Raw genomic sequence first — 17272 nt, 5'->3', positions numbered from 1 at the left:
TTTGGGGAGAATGATGGTGTATGGTGGAGGATGACGATGTTTGGGAGAATGATGGTGTTTGGTGGAGAATGACATTGCTTGGGGAGAATGATGGTGTATGGTGGAGAATGACATTGCTTGGGGTGAATGATGGTGTTTGGTGGAGAATGACATTGCTTGGGGAGAATGATGGTGTTTGGTGGAGAATGACATTGCTTGGGGAGAATGATGGTGTTTGGTAGAGGATGACGATGTTTGGGGAGAATGATGGTGTATGGTGGAGGATGACGATGTTTGGGGAGAATGATGGTGTATGGTGGAGGATGACGATGTTTGGGGAGAATGATGGTGTATGGTGGAGGATGACGATGTTTGGGAGAATGATGGTGTTTGGTGGAGAATGACATTGCTTGGGGAGAATGATGGTGTATGGTGGAGAATGACATTGCTTGGGGTGAATGATGGTGTTTGGTGGAGAATGACATTGCTTGGGGAGAATGATGGTGTATCGTGGAGGATGACGATGTTTGGGGAGAATGTTGATGTTTGGTGGAGAATGATGGTGTTTGGTGGAGAATGATGGTGTTTGTTTAAGAATGGTGGTGTTTTGTTGAGAATGATGGTGTTGGAGAATGGTGGTGTTTGCTAAAGAATGGTTGTGTTTGGTGGAGAATGGTAGAATTAATTGGAGAATATTGGTGTTTTGTGGAGTATGGAGGTATTTGTTGGAGAATGGTGGGGTTTGTTGGAGAACAGTGGGGTTTGGGGAAGAATAGTATGGTGTTTGGGAGAATATTGGTGTTTTGTGGAGTATGGAGGTATTTGTTGGAGAATGGTGGGGTTTGTTGGAGAACAGTGGGGTTTGGGGAAGAATAGTATGGTGTTTGGGAGAATGTTGGTGTTTGGTAAACGATGGGACTTGTTGAAGAATGTGAATTTGGTGTGGTCAGTGTGGGCTTTAGAATGTCACACTGTTAATAATGTGCCTGTCCTTGTTTAATGATGACATGTAAATATCAGCGCTTTTAATTGCGATGGTAAAGTTTTAGAGTCCAGAGTGAGAACTGAGGCCTATTTCTCATCAGAAATTCTTCACAAGTCCTCAACTGCAAGCGGTGGTAATTTGTTCGAACACAGGTTTCTCTGAGAGCCAATTAAAAAGAGTGAGCAAGACTTCACACAATGTGGCAGCAGAAGGAATAAAAGCTCATGGTGGAAATGAGGCATCTGGAGTTTCTCCACAGCATGTATCTTCTTCATATGAGGCATTTAACACCATCACACCAGCTTAACTGCAAACCGCACAGGAAGTCTTACCTGGCCAGGCTTTAAGCAGAGAATTCGCCACCGTTCACACCTGGAAGAAGAAGTATGTGTGGAGAGAATAACAGAGAACTATGAAAGCTGAGGACATCTGTCTCCAAAATTGGACGCAGGTAGGTAAAGACAGAGAGAAGAATCGAGAAAGACCAAAAGGTTGAAAGAAAGCAAGAAAGAAAGAAAGAGAGAGAGAGAGAGAGAGAGAGAGTAAGTGTATATACCTGTGTCCAGTTTTTAAGACAGATGTTCCCACAAGGTGCTGGTCAAAGATTAGTTGGTGTCTGGGAATGATTCGCTTTGCTGGATAAACGTGTAAAATCTTGGTCTCACTGGTGTTAATGTTGCGAGAAAGAGTCCACTGTATGGTAACATGACATAACGGGGCCAGTTCAAACATGACTCATCACTTACTCTCCAGCGACTTAAAATAAAAACTCAGCCGGTTCATCTTTTTCTCTTTGCCTTCATGCCTTTTTCCAACTTAAACTCAATGGGCTTCGTTCTCCAATATCTTCCTAAGTCTTAAATGTGTTCTTGAGAACGGTCCTAAAAAAGTTCACATCACATTCATGATGTGTAGTTTTAGCTGCTGTAATTTTAGTTGGTGTAGTTTTAGTTCATGTAGTTTTAGAAGATGTAGTTTTAGTTGGTGTAGTTTAGCTGGTGTAGTTTCAGCTGGTGTAGTTTTAGCAGATGTAATTTTAGTTGGTCTAGTTTTAGCTGATGTAGCTTTAGTTGGTGTAGTTTTAGTTGGCATAGTTTAGCCAGTGTTGTTTTAGCTGTAGTTTTAGTCTGATGTAATTTTAGTTGGTGTAGTTTTAGCTTATGTAATTTTAATTGGTATAGTTTTAGTTGGTGTAGTTTTAGCTGATCTAATTTTAGTTGGTGTAGTTTTAGCTGATGTAAGTTTAGTTTGTGTAGGGTTAGTGGGTGTAGTTTTAGCAGATGTAATTTTACTTGGTCTAGTTTTAGCTGATGTAGCTTTAGTTGGTGTAGTTTTAGTTGGCATAGTTTAGCCAGTGTTGTTTTAGCTGTAGTTTTAGTCTGATGTAATTTTAGTTGGTGTAGTTTTAGCTTATGTAATTTTAGTTGATATAGTTTTAGTTGGTGTAGTTTTAGCTGATCTCATTTTAGTTGGTGTAGTTTTAGTTGGTGTAGTTTTAGCTGATCTAATTTTAGTTGGTGTAGTTTTAGCTGATCTAATTTTAGTTGGTGTAGTTTTAGCTGATGTAAGTTTAGTTTGTGTAGTGTTAGTGGGTGTAGTTTTAGTTGGTGTAGTTTTAGTTGGCATAGTTTAGCTGGTGTAGTTTTAGCTGTTGTAATTTAGCCAATGTAATTTCAGTTGGTGTAGTTTTAACTGATGTAATTTTAGTTGTTGTAGTTTTAGTTGGCATAGTTTAGCTGGTGTAGTTTTAGCTGGTGTAATTTTAGCTGATGTAATTTTAGTTGGTGTAGTTTTAGTTGTAGTTTTAGTTGGCGTAGTTTAGCTGGTGTAGTTTTAGCTGATGTAATTTTAGTTGGTATAGATTTAGTTGGTGTAGTTTAGCTGGTGTAGTTTTAGCTGATGTAATTTTAGTTGGTGTAGTTTTAGTTGGCGTAGTTTAGCTGGTGTAATTTTAGCTGATGTAATTTTAGTTAGTGTACTTTTAGCTGATGTAGTTTTAGTTGGCGTGGTTTAGCTGGTGTAGTCTAGGAGAGCTGTCATGATTTTATCGTACAGTTAACATCAGACAGTCTTGAGTACTTTAGTGTGCAGAGACTGAAACTCACTCTATTACAACAGTAAATATCTCACACCTCAAACTGCAGCATCTGCTGCTGCAACCAGCCACTCTCAGCAACGTCCTAACAGCATACTTTTCACAGACGTCTAGAACACACTTTTAAAAACAGGGTACTTCTAAACATGCAGTAGTGACGACTAGTCAACTAGTAAAAATCAACTGTTGCCTAACAGCTACAGACACAAACAAAAGCTGAAAGAGACAAAAACACTGAGAACAAGACACAATAAAGCAGAAGACGGAGGGAACCAGAGTGAGAGAGGGTGGTAGAGAAAGAGAGATATTGAAAATAAACAGATTGAGGTGGGCTTCCCATCCTCTGCTGTCTAACACTTCAGTGAGAATCAGGCTGAAGCTCCTACAGTAGCTGACCTGCTGCAGCAGAACCCACGTCTCCGTACGCTGTGTGTGTGTGTGTGTGTGTGTGTGTGTGTGTGTGTGTGTGTGTGCGGTCTGTTCCCCACAGACCCTCCGCGGAGGCGTCACATGTGTGCTGGCTGCCCGGCTCAGGCTAAACGATCCCAGATCGCTCCAAGTGGAGCCAGGCCCAGGCAAACGAGCCCAGAACACAACAACTGCTGCCACATTTGTCCCAGCGTCTGTGTGTGTGTGTGTGTGTGTGTGTGTGCCCCCACATTTGTCCCAGCGTCTGTGTGTGTGTGTGCCCCCACATTTGTCCCAGCGTCTGTGTTGACACGCCCAGCGCCAAGAGCGGGGGCACAGGACCCCCATCAGCTGGGCACACACACACACACACACACACACACACACACACACACACACACCCAACTAGACCAACATTTGCTTTAGCTGATGTAGTTAAACTGATGTAGTGTAGATGATGTAGTTGAGCTGATGAAGTTAAGCTGGTGTAGATTAGCTGGTGGAGTTAAGCCGATGTAGTTTAGCTGGTGGAGTTAAGATGATGTAGTTTAGTTGATGAAGTTAAGCTGGTGTAGTTTTGCTAGTGGAGTTAAGCCGATGTAGTTTAGCTGGTGGAGGTAAGCTGATGTAGTTTAGCTGGTGGAGTTAAGATGGTGTAGTTTAGCTGGTGGAGTTAAGATGGTGTAGTTTAGCTGGTGGAATTAAGATGATGTAGTTGAGCTGATGAAGTTAAGCTGATGTAGTTTAGCTGGTGGAGGTAAGCTGGCATAGTTTACCTGGGGGAGTTAAGATGATGTAGTTGAGCTGGTGGAGTTAAGCTGGTGTAGTTTAGCTGGTGGAGTTAAGATGATGTAGTTTAGTTGATGAAGTTGAACTGATGTAGTTTAGCTGGTGGAGGTAAGCTGATGTAGTTTAGCCGGTGGAGTTAAGATGGTGTAGTTTAGCTGGTGGAGTTAAGATGATGTAGTTTAGTTGATGAAATTAAGCTGGTGTAGTTTAGCTAGTGGAGTTAAGCCGATGTAGTTTAGCTGGTGGAGGTAAGCTGGTGTAGTTTAGCTGGTGGAGTTAAGCTGATGTAGTTTAGCTGGTGGAGTAAAGCTGATGTAGTTTAGCTGGTGGAGTTAAGCTGATGTAGTTTAGCTGATGAAGTTGAGCTGATGTAGTTTAGCTGATGAAGTTGAGCTGATGTTTAGCTGATGGAGTAAAGCTGATGTAGTTTAGCTGGTGGAGTTAAGCTGGTGTAGTTTAGCTGATGAAGTTCAGTTGGTGGAGCAAAGCTGGTGTAGTTTAGCTGGTGGAGTTAAGCTGATGTAGTTTAGCTGATGAAGTTGAGCTGATGTTTAGCTGGTGGAGTAAAGCTGATGTAGTTTAGCTGGTGGAGTTAAGCTGATGTAGTTTAGCTGGTGGAGTTAAGCTGATGTAGTTTAGCTGATGAAGTTGAACTGATGTAGTTTAGCTGATGTAGTTTAGATTATGTAGTTGAGCTGATGTAGTTTAGCTGGTGTAGTTTAGCTGATGTAGCTGAGGAGATATTGTTTGGCTGATGTAGTTTTAGCTGAAACAATTGAACTTCTGTAGTTTTAACTGACAAGATTTGGCTTGTATGGTTGATGCTGATGTAGTTTCAGTTGGTGTAACTTTAGCGGAGGTAGTTTAGCTGGTGTAGTTTCAGTTGGTGTAGCTTTAGCTGGTGTAGTTTTAACTGGTGTAGTTTAGCTGGTTTAGTTGTATCTGGTGGAGTTAAGCTGATGTAGTTTAGCTGGTGGAGTTAAGCTGATGTGGTTTAGCTGGTGGAGTTAAGCTGATGTAGTTTAGCTGATGATGTTGAGCTAGTGCAGTTTAGCTGGTGGAGTTAAGCTGATGTAGTTTAGCTGGTGGAGTTAAGCTGATGTAGTTTAGCTGATGATGTTGAGCTAGTGCAGTTTAGCTGGTGGAGTTAAGCTGATGTGGTTTAGCTGGTGGAGCTAAGCTGATGTAGTTTAGCTGACAAGATTTGGCTTGTATGGTTGATGCTGGTGTAGTTTCAGTCGGTGTAACTTTTGCTGCAGTAGTTTCAGTTGGTATAGTTGATGGTATTGTTTTCTCACTGGTATAGCTTTAGCTGGTATAGCTTTAGCTGGTGTAGTTTAAATGGTGTAGTTTTAGTTGGTGTAGTTTAGCTGGTGTAGTTCAGGTGTAGTTTTAGCTGGTGTAGTTTAGGTGATGTAGTTTAACTGGTGCTGCTGGTGTAATTGTAGCTTATGCTGTTTTATCTGGTGTAGTTTTAACTGGTGTAGCTTTAGGTGATGTAGTTTAACTGAAATGAGATCCTCTTCCCCTTGAAACGTCATTATATCAGAAGGCAGGATGCAGATTCTGTGGGCTGCACGTTTTCTGCTGTATACAACCCCAATTCCAGTGAAGTTGGGACGTTGTGTAAAACATAAATAAAAACAGAATCTAATGATTTACAAATCCTTTTCAACCGATATTCAATTGAATTCACTACAAAGACGAGATATTTAATGTTCAAACTGATAAACTTTATTGATTTTTGCAAATATTCACTCATTTTGAATTTGATGCCTGCAACACGTTCCAAAGAAGTTGGGACAGGGGCAACAAAAGACTGGGAAAGTTGAGGAATGCTCAAAAAACACCTGTTGGGAACATTCCACAGGTGAGCAGGTTAACTGGAAACAGGTGAGTGTCATGATTGGGTATAAAGGGAGCCTCCCTGAAAGGCTCAGTCGTTCACAAGCAAGGACGGGCGAGGTTCACCACTTAGTGAACAACTGCGTGAGCAAATAGTCCAACAGTTTAAGAACAACGTTCCTCAACGTGCAACTGCAGGAATTTAGGGATTCATCATCTACAGTCCATAATATCATCAGAAGATCCAGAGAATCTGGAGAAATCTCTGCAGGTAAGCGGCGAGGCAGAAAACCAACACTGAATGCCCGTGACCTTCGACCCCTCAGACGGCACTGCATTAAAAACCCACATCATTCTGTAATGGATATTCCCACATGGGCTCAGGAACACTTCGGAAAACCACTGTCAGTGAACTCAGTTCGTCGCTCCATCTACAAGTGCAGGTTAAAACTCTGCCATGCAAAGCGAAGCCAGATATCAACACCACCCAGAAACGCCGCCGGCTTCTCTGGGCCGAGCTCATCTGAGATGGACTGACGCAGAGTGGAAAAGTGTCCTGTGGTCTGACGCGTCCACATTTCACACTGTTTCTGGAAATCATGGACGTCGTGTCCTCCGGGCCAAAGAGGAAAAGGACTGTCCGGATTGTTTTCAGCTCAAAGTTCAAAAGCCAGCATCTCTGATGGTGTGGGGGGGTGTGTTAGTGCCCATGGCAGGGGTAACCTGCACATCTGTGAAGGCCCCATTAATGCTGAAAGGTCCATCCAGGTTTTGGAGGAACATCTGCTGCCATCCAAGCAGCGTCTTTTTCAGGGACGTCCTGCTTATTTCAGCAAGACGACGCCGAGCCACATTCTGCACGTGTTACAACAGCGTGGCTTCGTAGTAAAAGAGTGCGGGTACTAGACTGACCTGCCTGCAGTCCAGACCGTCTCCCATTGAAAATGTGTGGCACATTATGAAGCTCAAAATACGACAGCGGAGCCCCCCGGACTGCTGAGCAGCTGAAGCTGTACATCAAGCAGGAATGGGAAAGAATTCCACCTACAAAGCTTCAACAATCAGTGTCCTCAGTTCCCAAACGCTTATTGAGTGTTAAAGGAAAGGTGATGTAACACAGTGGGAAACACGCCTCTGTCCCAACTTCTCTGGAACGTGTTGCAGGCATCAAATTCAAAATGAGTGAATATTTGCAAAAATCAATAAAGTTTATCCGTTTGAACATTAAATATCTCGTCTTTGTAGTGAATTCAACTGAATATCGGTTGAAAAGGATTTGCAAATCATCGTTTTCTGTTTTTATTTATGTTTTACACAACGTCCCAACTTCACTGGAACTGGGGCTGTAGAGGCCGAGCGCCGCCGACCACCGCAGCTTGGTCCGTAGCTCACTTTGTGCGCTGTGTCTCTTCGCTCCCTGGTTCTTCACGTTCAGGGCCGAGCTGGGAGAATGGAACCTACTGGATTTCGTTCTCTCCCGTCGTTCTCACAACAGAGGAGTAATTCGTGTTAGGGTTCTTTCGTGTCTTCGTTCAGTGTGATGTGGTGTGGAAGCCTTTTCGCCAAACGTGTCCGAAGCAGATTCTTCGTGGATTGAACGTGGATATTTTGTGGAATACGCTCCGCCGTCTGAGTGCAGCCATAGAGTCGCATGCCTCGGTGTGTGTGTGTGTGTGTGTGTGTGTGTGTGTGTGTGCTCCTCATTTGTCCCAGCGTCTGTGTTGATGCGGTCCTCGCCAAGCGCAGGAGCACAGGGCGGCCCATCAAATGGGCACACACAGCCACCATTAGCCCATCCTGTGGTTAATGTGCGCAGGATCGAGGCCTGCACAGATGTTCAGGGGCCATTGTTATCTGTACAGAACCGTAATTATTTTCCTCCTGGACTGGATGAAGCAGGGGGGTGCCAGCGACTGTGTGTGTGTGTGTGTGTGTGTGTGTGTGTGTGTGTGTGTGTGTGTGTGTGTGTAGTATGTAAACATGTAGTTTAGCTGATGTAATTTTAGCTGTAATTACGTTGATTCGGTCGTAGCCGATGCAGTTCAGCTTTAGCTCGGTGCAGTTGACAGTGTTAGCTGACGTAGTTTAAGCCAGTGTAGCTTTAACTGACCAACCCTAACCCCACCCTTAATGTTAGCTTCACTTCTCCATTGCGTTTGGTACCAAAAATTGGCTTCGGCCGATTGACTCTGGGCAACTACGAAAACTACGTCAGGTAAAACCACCAGTATAAGGTACATTACCTGAACTGCATCGGCTAAAACGAAACTGCGCACTATTACAGCGTCACGCGCAGAGGTTTGTGCACCCTTGGTCAGTCGTACATGCTGCCTTTCTAAGTGAAAACGAGCTGCAAATTTTAGTTCTCAGTTTTCGTTAGAAGTGAAAAAAGAAAAACCCATCAAATATAAATCTAAACGAAAAATAAACGCGCCACAACTTTTCCATGGGATCATTTCCATTTCCCCCATATTTTAAACTCAGAAAACAAACTCAAATAAATACTTCAATGCATCTACAAGTCACTAAAATGTGCGCTCTCTGAAGAGCACGACCTTATGGCCCCCTTGAAAACGAACGGGTACGTTTGACCGAAGGTGCACGAACTTTTGCACGCGACTTTCATTTTAGCCGATGTAGCTCAGCTTATGTACATTACAGTCGTTGTTTTGCTGACATTTTTCAGTTGTATAGTTTTCCACTTCGTCCCAGATGGACATGTTTGGCGTCCAAAGCACTGGACCTATGAAGCTGATGTGGTTGGTTAGTGTAGTGGGTAACACCTCTGCCTTCAATGCTGTAGACTGGGGTTCAATCCCCCACCCTACACTATACCAATAAGAGTCCTTGGGCAAGACTCCCAACACCGCCTTCGCCTACCTGTGTAAAATGATCAAACTGTAAGTTGCTCTGGAGAAGAGCGTCAGCCAAATGCCATAAATGTAAATGTGACTAATAAGCACTAGAAGTCAGCGCTCTGACACTATCGAAGCACGATTTGGACACCGAATGTGTCTGAGTGACTACACCTGGGCTATTTCGCCAAGCTGTCCGTTCGCTGATGTCCTTTTAAAAGAAATAGGCGCATTAAGCTAACAGTCACTCTAGATCGCTCTCTCTGATAGTGTGTGGAACTCGGTGCAGTTGGACTCGCCTGAGACTCAGATCAGCAGCACTGAGACACCAAGTTACAGCCATAAAAATTTATTCCAATTAACACTTCAGGAGCCTGAGGCCTGCTGTCTTACACACACTGTCCATCCCACCACTAACACACACACACACACAGTTTATTCCACCACTGAACTCTTCACACTCACTGCAGATACACACTCCTGCCACTAGAGGGCACTTTGTGACTTCAGATCTCAGATCTGACCCAACATACCAAAAGGCCAAGATGCCAGGAGTGACCTGGACAAAGAACCTCCAACACACTGAATAGGTTCCCTCACAGTGTAGAATGACTGACTGAAATGTTGTTATTATTAATATATTAAGACGTATTTAGAGCCATTGCAGGTTAAAAAGAACACATTGGCTTCCATTCGAGCAAATTTATGATAGACATACAGTCATGAATGGTGTAAATGTTATAGCGTTCCCTGATTTATGCCTTTGATTTGCACTGTTGTGTTTTTGCTGCTGTAATTCTGCAGTTTTCTTCAAAGAAACCATCAAAGTAGAAGAGGAAAGTACAAAAGATTACAGGACAGAAGAGTAGAGTACAAAACTGTACACTATAATTCAAAAGAGGACAGTACACAAGAATACAGTATAAAACAATACAGTACACTACAGAAGAATACAACACAAATAAGTACAGTACAGTAGAGTACAGCACAATACAAAACGGTACAGTACAAAAGAGAATACTCTAGAAGATTAAAGTACAAAAGAGTACAGTACAAAATACAGTACAGTAGAGTACAGTTTAAAAAACACCAGCTAATTTCTGATTTAAAAACAACTCATTTCTAACTTTTACCTCCAGTTTTTAACCAATAACTTCCAAATTATTTCTAACCCATTCATTTCAAAGCTATTGACTTCTAATCATCTGCCTTTTAATCTATTTATTTTTAAATGATTTCTAAATCAATCATTTCAAGCCGATCTAAACTTCTCAATTCAGTGTAGTGACCTTCAAACCTTCTGACTTAGAATTGACCGATTTTTAGACTTGTCAATCTATGTTAGATCTATTTTATATCTTTTGACTTCTAATTTTGTCATTTAAAATGTTCTCATTTCTAACTTTCTGGTCTCAAATCTTTTGATTTCTAACCTCCCCACCCATTTCTACAGTTTCACAGTGCTTAGGCTATATTATTGTTATCCTGCTCCCATGGTCTCTTAGTATAATAAACAGTGCGGGTATAATTTATTGTTAGCATTTACTGTATTTATTGTCTGTCTGCACTCTTAACACAGTTCTGTGTTAAATGTAGCACTGTGCTGGAGGAGCTACATTTTGACCCTCATTCATCTCACCTCAACAAATAATAGCAATAAAGCCGAATTTGACTTTTGATATCTACCTTTCTCATTACAACTGTTGATAAATAAACAGAATGATAAATCAGTGTATTATCTAGTTATATGAGTCAATGTTTGGTTTATTGTCTGTTTTATGTCTTTTTACACTATTTTAAAACTACAGCTGTCTATTATGTTGGATGTGTGCTTTTTTGAAAAGTGGTCCAATTGAAAGTTACAATAAACTATATTTTTTAATGTAAAAGCCCTTTTTTCCTCTTCTGTGAAGAAATGCAAGAAAGGCCTTGTTCCAGTATGGGTCCTTTTTCATAGAGACTCAGTCAAATATTTTAAAAACGCCTCTATTTGTCATGACTGTTGAGGAAGCGCCTTCAAGGAAGACCTTTTTTTTATAGTTTGACCTTTTTACCTTGGTATAGGAAGCCAATGCTTTTTGGCCAATATGTCAAAATGACTGTCAAGCAGTCCAATTTCTGACATAGCATCTATTTGTATAGTTATAATTTAGTTATAATGTAGCTATTATTTCTCATATTATGGATTTACAGAGAAAATGTTTTAAAATGAAAAATTGTAGTAAAAGGATTTACATTTTTAAAACCACTGTGATTCCTTTAGGCCGATTCATGTCACATTTTTCATGGTTCATCTAAATAGTTTTCAAGTGACAATTGTAAGTGTTGATCTTAATTTAAGCCCAATCCGAGTGATACATGGAGGCTCTGCTGGGCAGAAAAGTCAACTTGTTTTGAGCGATTTTCTGCAGTGGCCACAGGGTTCACTAATTCCAAGAGCAAATTTGAAAATGTTGGATGAAACTCCTGTCAAACAACAACTGTTAAAAACCAAAATACAGTGCATTTGATAAAAGTCACGTGTAATTGAAAAACTCACTGAAAGGAACAATATGAACCCAGTTTCATATTCATATGTCAGTGGTACTGGACTTTGGCTGGGTTTGGACAAAGTGTTTCTGGATTGAGGTTGGGTTTGGACCAAATTTGGGTCTGGACCAAAATGGCAAGCTTAAAATACGACGAATCAGAAGTATTTACAGCTGATAGTGGAGAAGAAGGGAGCAACACAGTGAAACAGTAACAGAACTCTCAGGTTACAAGCACTGAGCTACATCAGATAAGACACAGTATAGATATGACGTGGCAGAGGGACACACACCCACACACTCTGTGTATTAGTGTGTGTGTGCTGCTGCCGGGGTCTTCTGCATGAGTATTTGTAAGCGCTGCTGTGCTGCAGTGCATGGAGGAACCCGATAGTACTAATCTGTCTTATTTCATATTCAATAGTCACGTAAATAACGAAGATTTCAATCCTATAAGCTTAACAGTGAAAGATATGTTTTTAGTTTTATTGTAGATTACAGAGACCAACAAGGTGTCTAATGATAAATAAAATGCCACAATTTTCCGTGCAATTATTTCCATAATTGCATTATTTCCAGTTTGTTTATATACAAGTGTATATATATATATATATATATATATATATATATATATATATATGCATATTTTTTTGGATGCCTGCACATTTTTATACACAATTGCTATTTATTTACAAAATTTAACATATTGGGGAAAAAATAAAATGCAACATGTGGCCTGTGCAAAAGTAAATGCATGCTTTGTCACTTAGCATGTACATATAAAATCCCATTTAGGTTTATACACACATCATTTATATTTATACAAAATTATATACACACACAGCATAATATGCCAATGCAAGTGTATATGGAACGTGTGTGTGTGTGTGTGTGTGTGTTTGAGTGTGCTTGTGTGTGTGTTGAGTCATATCTGTCAGTTCCATCTCCTGTTCAGTTGTGACTCAGACTCCGCCCCCGATCAGTGTGACTGACAGCTCACTCTGATCAGTAATGACCCACACACTCGACTTTCCAGCTCGGCAGTGTAGCTGATGTTACAGAGTCCCGGTCAGGACGGAACCACAAAAACAAGTGAGTCACTAAACACCAGCGTAAACACTCGGTCATGGACTCGACTGAGTCAAGGCACATCAACTCTTTCAGCATCAACACAGTGTTTACACAGAGAAAAAGGCCTTCAGTATGTGGTGCTCACTGTTTTCCTTCACCCTCAGGGCAACAACATCCTGACCTACACTGTCCTACAGGACCAGCAGGACGCTCCTGACCGGGTTTTCAGACACTAGCTGCGTTCCAAAGTCTAGAACGCCTTTCTCAGATGTTCGGTCATAGCAGGCCGGTCCACAGTGAAGGACCCTTCGTATGCAGCCTACAAATGCAGCCTACAGGCAGTCGAGTGACTTTGAGGATGCAACTGATGTGTTATTTAAGGCCTTTGGTTAAAAAACAGTTATATATCGTATATCGTCCATATATCATATCTCCCGTATATCACATATCTCCCGTATATCATATATCTCCCATATATCTTATATCACATATCTCCCGTATATCACATATCTCCCGTATATCATATATCTCCCATATATCTTATATCACATATCTCCCGTATATCATATATCTCCCATATATCTTATATCACATATCTCCCGTATATCATATATCTCCTGTATATCTTATATCACATATCTCCCGTATATCATATATCTCCCATATATCTTATATCACATATCTCCCGTATATCATATATCTCCTGTATATCTTATATCACATATCTCCCGTATATCATATATCTCCTGTATATCTTATATCACATATCTCCCGTATATCACATATCTCCTGTATATCATATATCTCCCATATATCTTATATCACATATCTCCTGTATATCATATATCTCCCATATATCTTATATCACATATCTCCCGTATATCATATATCTCCCGTATATCTTATATCACATATCTCCCGTATATCATATATCTCCCATATATCTTATATCACATATCTCCCGAATATCATATATCTCCCGTATATCTTATATCACATATCTCCCGTATATCATATATCTCCCGTATATCTTATATCACATATCTCCCGTATATCATATATCTCCCGTATATCTTATATCACATATCTCCTGTATATCATATATCTCCCATATATCTTATATCACATATCTCCCGTATATCATATATCTCCCGTATATCTTATATCACATATCTCCTGAATATCATATATCTCCCATATATCTTATATCACATATCTCCTGTATATCATATATCTCCCATATATCTTATATCACATATCTCCTGTATATCATATATCTCCCATATATCTTATATCACATATCTCCTGCATATCATATATCTCCCATATATCTTATATCACATATCTCCTGTATATCATATATCTCCTGTATATCTTATATCACATATCTCCTGTATATCATATATCTCCCGTATATCTTATATCACATATCTCCTGTATATCATATATCTCCCATATATCTTATATCACATATCTCCTGTATATCATATATCTCCTGTATATCTTATATCACATATCTCCCGAATATCATATATCTCCCCTATATCTTATATCACATATCTCCTGAATATCATATATCTCCCATATATCTTATATCACATATCTCCTGTATATCATATATCTCCCATATATCTTATATCACATATCTCCTGAATATCATATATCTCCCATATATCTTATATCACATATCTCCTGTATATCATATATCTCCCATATATCTTATATCACATATCTCCTGTATATCATATATCTCCCGTATATCTTATATCACATATCTCCTGTATATCATATATCTCCCATATATCTTATATCACATATCTCCTGTATATCATATATCTCCCGTATATCTTATATCACATATCTCCTGTATATCATATATCTCCCGTATATCTTATATCACATATCTCCTGAATATCATATATCTCCCATATATCTTATATCACATATCTCCCGTATATCATATATCTCCCGTATATCTTATATCACATATCTCCTGTATATCATATATCTCCCGTATATCTTATATCACATATCTCCTGTATATCATATATCTCCCGTATATCTTATATCACATATCTCCTGTATATCATATATCTCCCATATATCTTATATCACATATCTCCTGTATATCATATATCTCCTGTATATCTTATATCACATATCTCCTGAATATCATATATCTCCCATATATCTTATATCACATATCTCCCGTATATCATATATCTCCCGTATATCTTATATCACATATCTCCTGTATATCATATATCTCCCATATATCTTATATCACATATCTCCTGTATATCATATATCTCCCATATATCTTATATCACATATCTCCTGTATATCATATATCTCCTGTATATCTTATATCACATATCTCCTGAATATCATATATCTCCCATATATCTTATATCACATATCTCCTGTATATCATATATCTCCTGTATATCTTATATCACATATCTCCTGAATATCATATATCTCCCGTATATCTTATATCACATATCTCCCGTATATCATATATCTCCCGTATATCTTATATCACATATCTCCTGTATATCATATATCTCCCGTATATCTTATATCACATATCTCCTGTATATCATATATCTCCCGTATATCTTATATCACATATCTCCTGTATATCATATATCTCCCATATATCTTATATCACATATCTCCCGAATATCATATATCTCCCATATATCTTATATCACATATCTCCCGTATATCATATATCTCCTGTATATCTTATATCACATATCTCCCATATATCATATATCTCCCGTATATCTTATATCACATATCTCCCGTATATCATATATCTCCTGTATATCTTATATCACATATCTCCCGTATATCATATATCTCCTGTATATCTTATATCACATATCTCCTGTATATCATATATCTCCCATATATCTTATATCACATATCTCCCGTATATCATATATCTCCCGTATATCTTATATCACATATCTCCCGTATATCATATATCTCCCATATATCTTATATCACATATCTCCTGTATATCATATATCTCCTATATATCTTATATCACATATCTCCCGTATATCATATATCTCCCGTATATCTTATATCACATATCTCCTGTATATCATATATCTCCCATATATCTTATATCACATATCTCCTGTATATCATATATCTCCCGTATATCTTATATCACATATCTCCTGTATATCATATATCTCCCATATATCTTATATCACATATCTCCTGTATATCATATATCTCCCATATATCTTATATCACATATCTCCCGTATATCATATATCTCCCATATATCTTATATCACATATCTCCTGAATATCATATATCTCCCATATATCTTATATCACATATCTCCCGTATATCATATATCTCCTGTATATCTTATATCACATATCTCCCATATATCATATATCTCCTGTATATCTTATATCACATATCTCCTGTATATCATATATCTCCCATATATCTTATATCACATATCTCCCGAATATCATATATCTCCCCTATATCTTATATCACATATCTCCCGTATATCATATATCTCCTGTATATCTTATATCACATATCTCCCGAATATCATATATCTCCCATATATCTTATATCACATATCTCCCGTATATCATATATCTCCTGTATATCTTATATCACATATCTCCCGTATATCATATATCTCCCGTATATCTTATATCACATATCTCCCGTATATCATATATCTCCTGTATATCTTATATCACATATCTCCCGTATATCATATATCTCCTGTATATCTTATATCACATATCTCCTGTATATCATATATCTCCCATATATCTTATATCACATATCTCCCGTATATCATATATCTCCCGTATATCTTATATCACATATCTCCTGTATATCATATATCTCCCATATATCTTATATCACATATCTCCCGTATATCATATATCTCCCATATATCTTATATCACATATCTCCTGTATATCATATATCTCCCATATATCTTATATCACATATCTCCTGTATATCATATATCTCCTATATATCTTATATCACATATCTCCCGTATATCATATATCTCCTGTATATCTTATATCACATATCTCCTGTATATCATATATCTCCCATATATCTTATATCACATATCTCCTGTATATCATATATCTCCCATATATCTTATATCACATATCTCCTGTATATCATATATCTCCCATATATCTTATATCACATATCTCCCGTATATCATATATCTCCCATATATCTTATATCACATATCTCCTGAATATCATATATCTCCCGTATATCTTATATCACATATCTCCCATGTATCGTATATCTCCCGTATATCGTATATATCTCCTGTATATTGTATATCTCCCGTATATCATATATCTCCCGTATATCTTATATCACATATCTCCCGTATATCATATATCTCCTATATATCTTATATCACATATCTCCCGTATATCATATATCTCCCATATATCTTATATCACATATCTCCTGTATATCACATATCTCCCGTATATCATATATCTCCCATATATCACCCATATATCGCATATCTCCCGAATATCATATATTGCATATCTCCCGTATATCGTATATTGCCCATATATCATAAATCTAACATATATCATATATCGTATATCTCCTGTATATCGTATATCTCCTGTGTATCGTATATCTCCTATATATTGTATATCTCCCGTATATCATA

Source organism: Pygocentrus nattereri, chromosome 11 (assembly GCF_015220715.1).
Source record: "Pygocentrus nattereri isolate fPygNat1 chromosome 11, fPygNat1.pri, whole genome shotgun sequence".
Classification (NCBI taxonomy): Eukaryota; Metazoa; Chordata; class Actinopteri; order Characiformes; family Serrasalmidae; genus Pygocentrus; species Pygocentrus nattereri.
The sequence above is the reverse complement of the archived record's forward strand: the minus strand, read 5'-3'. Positions refer to the sequence as shown.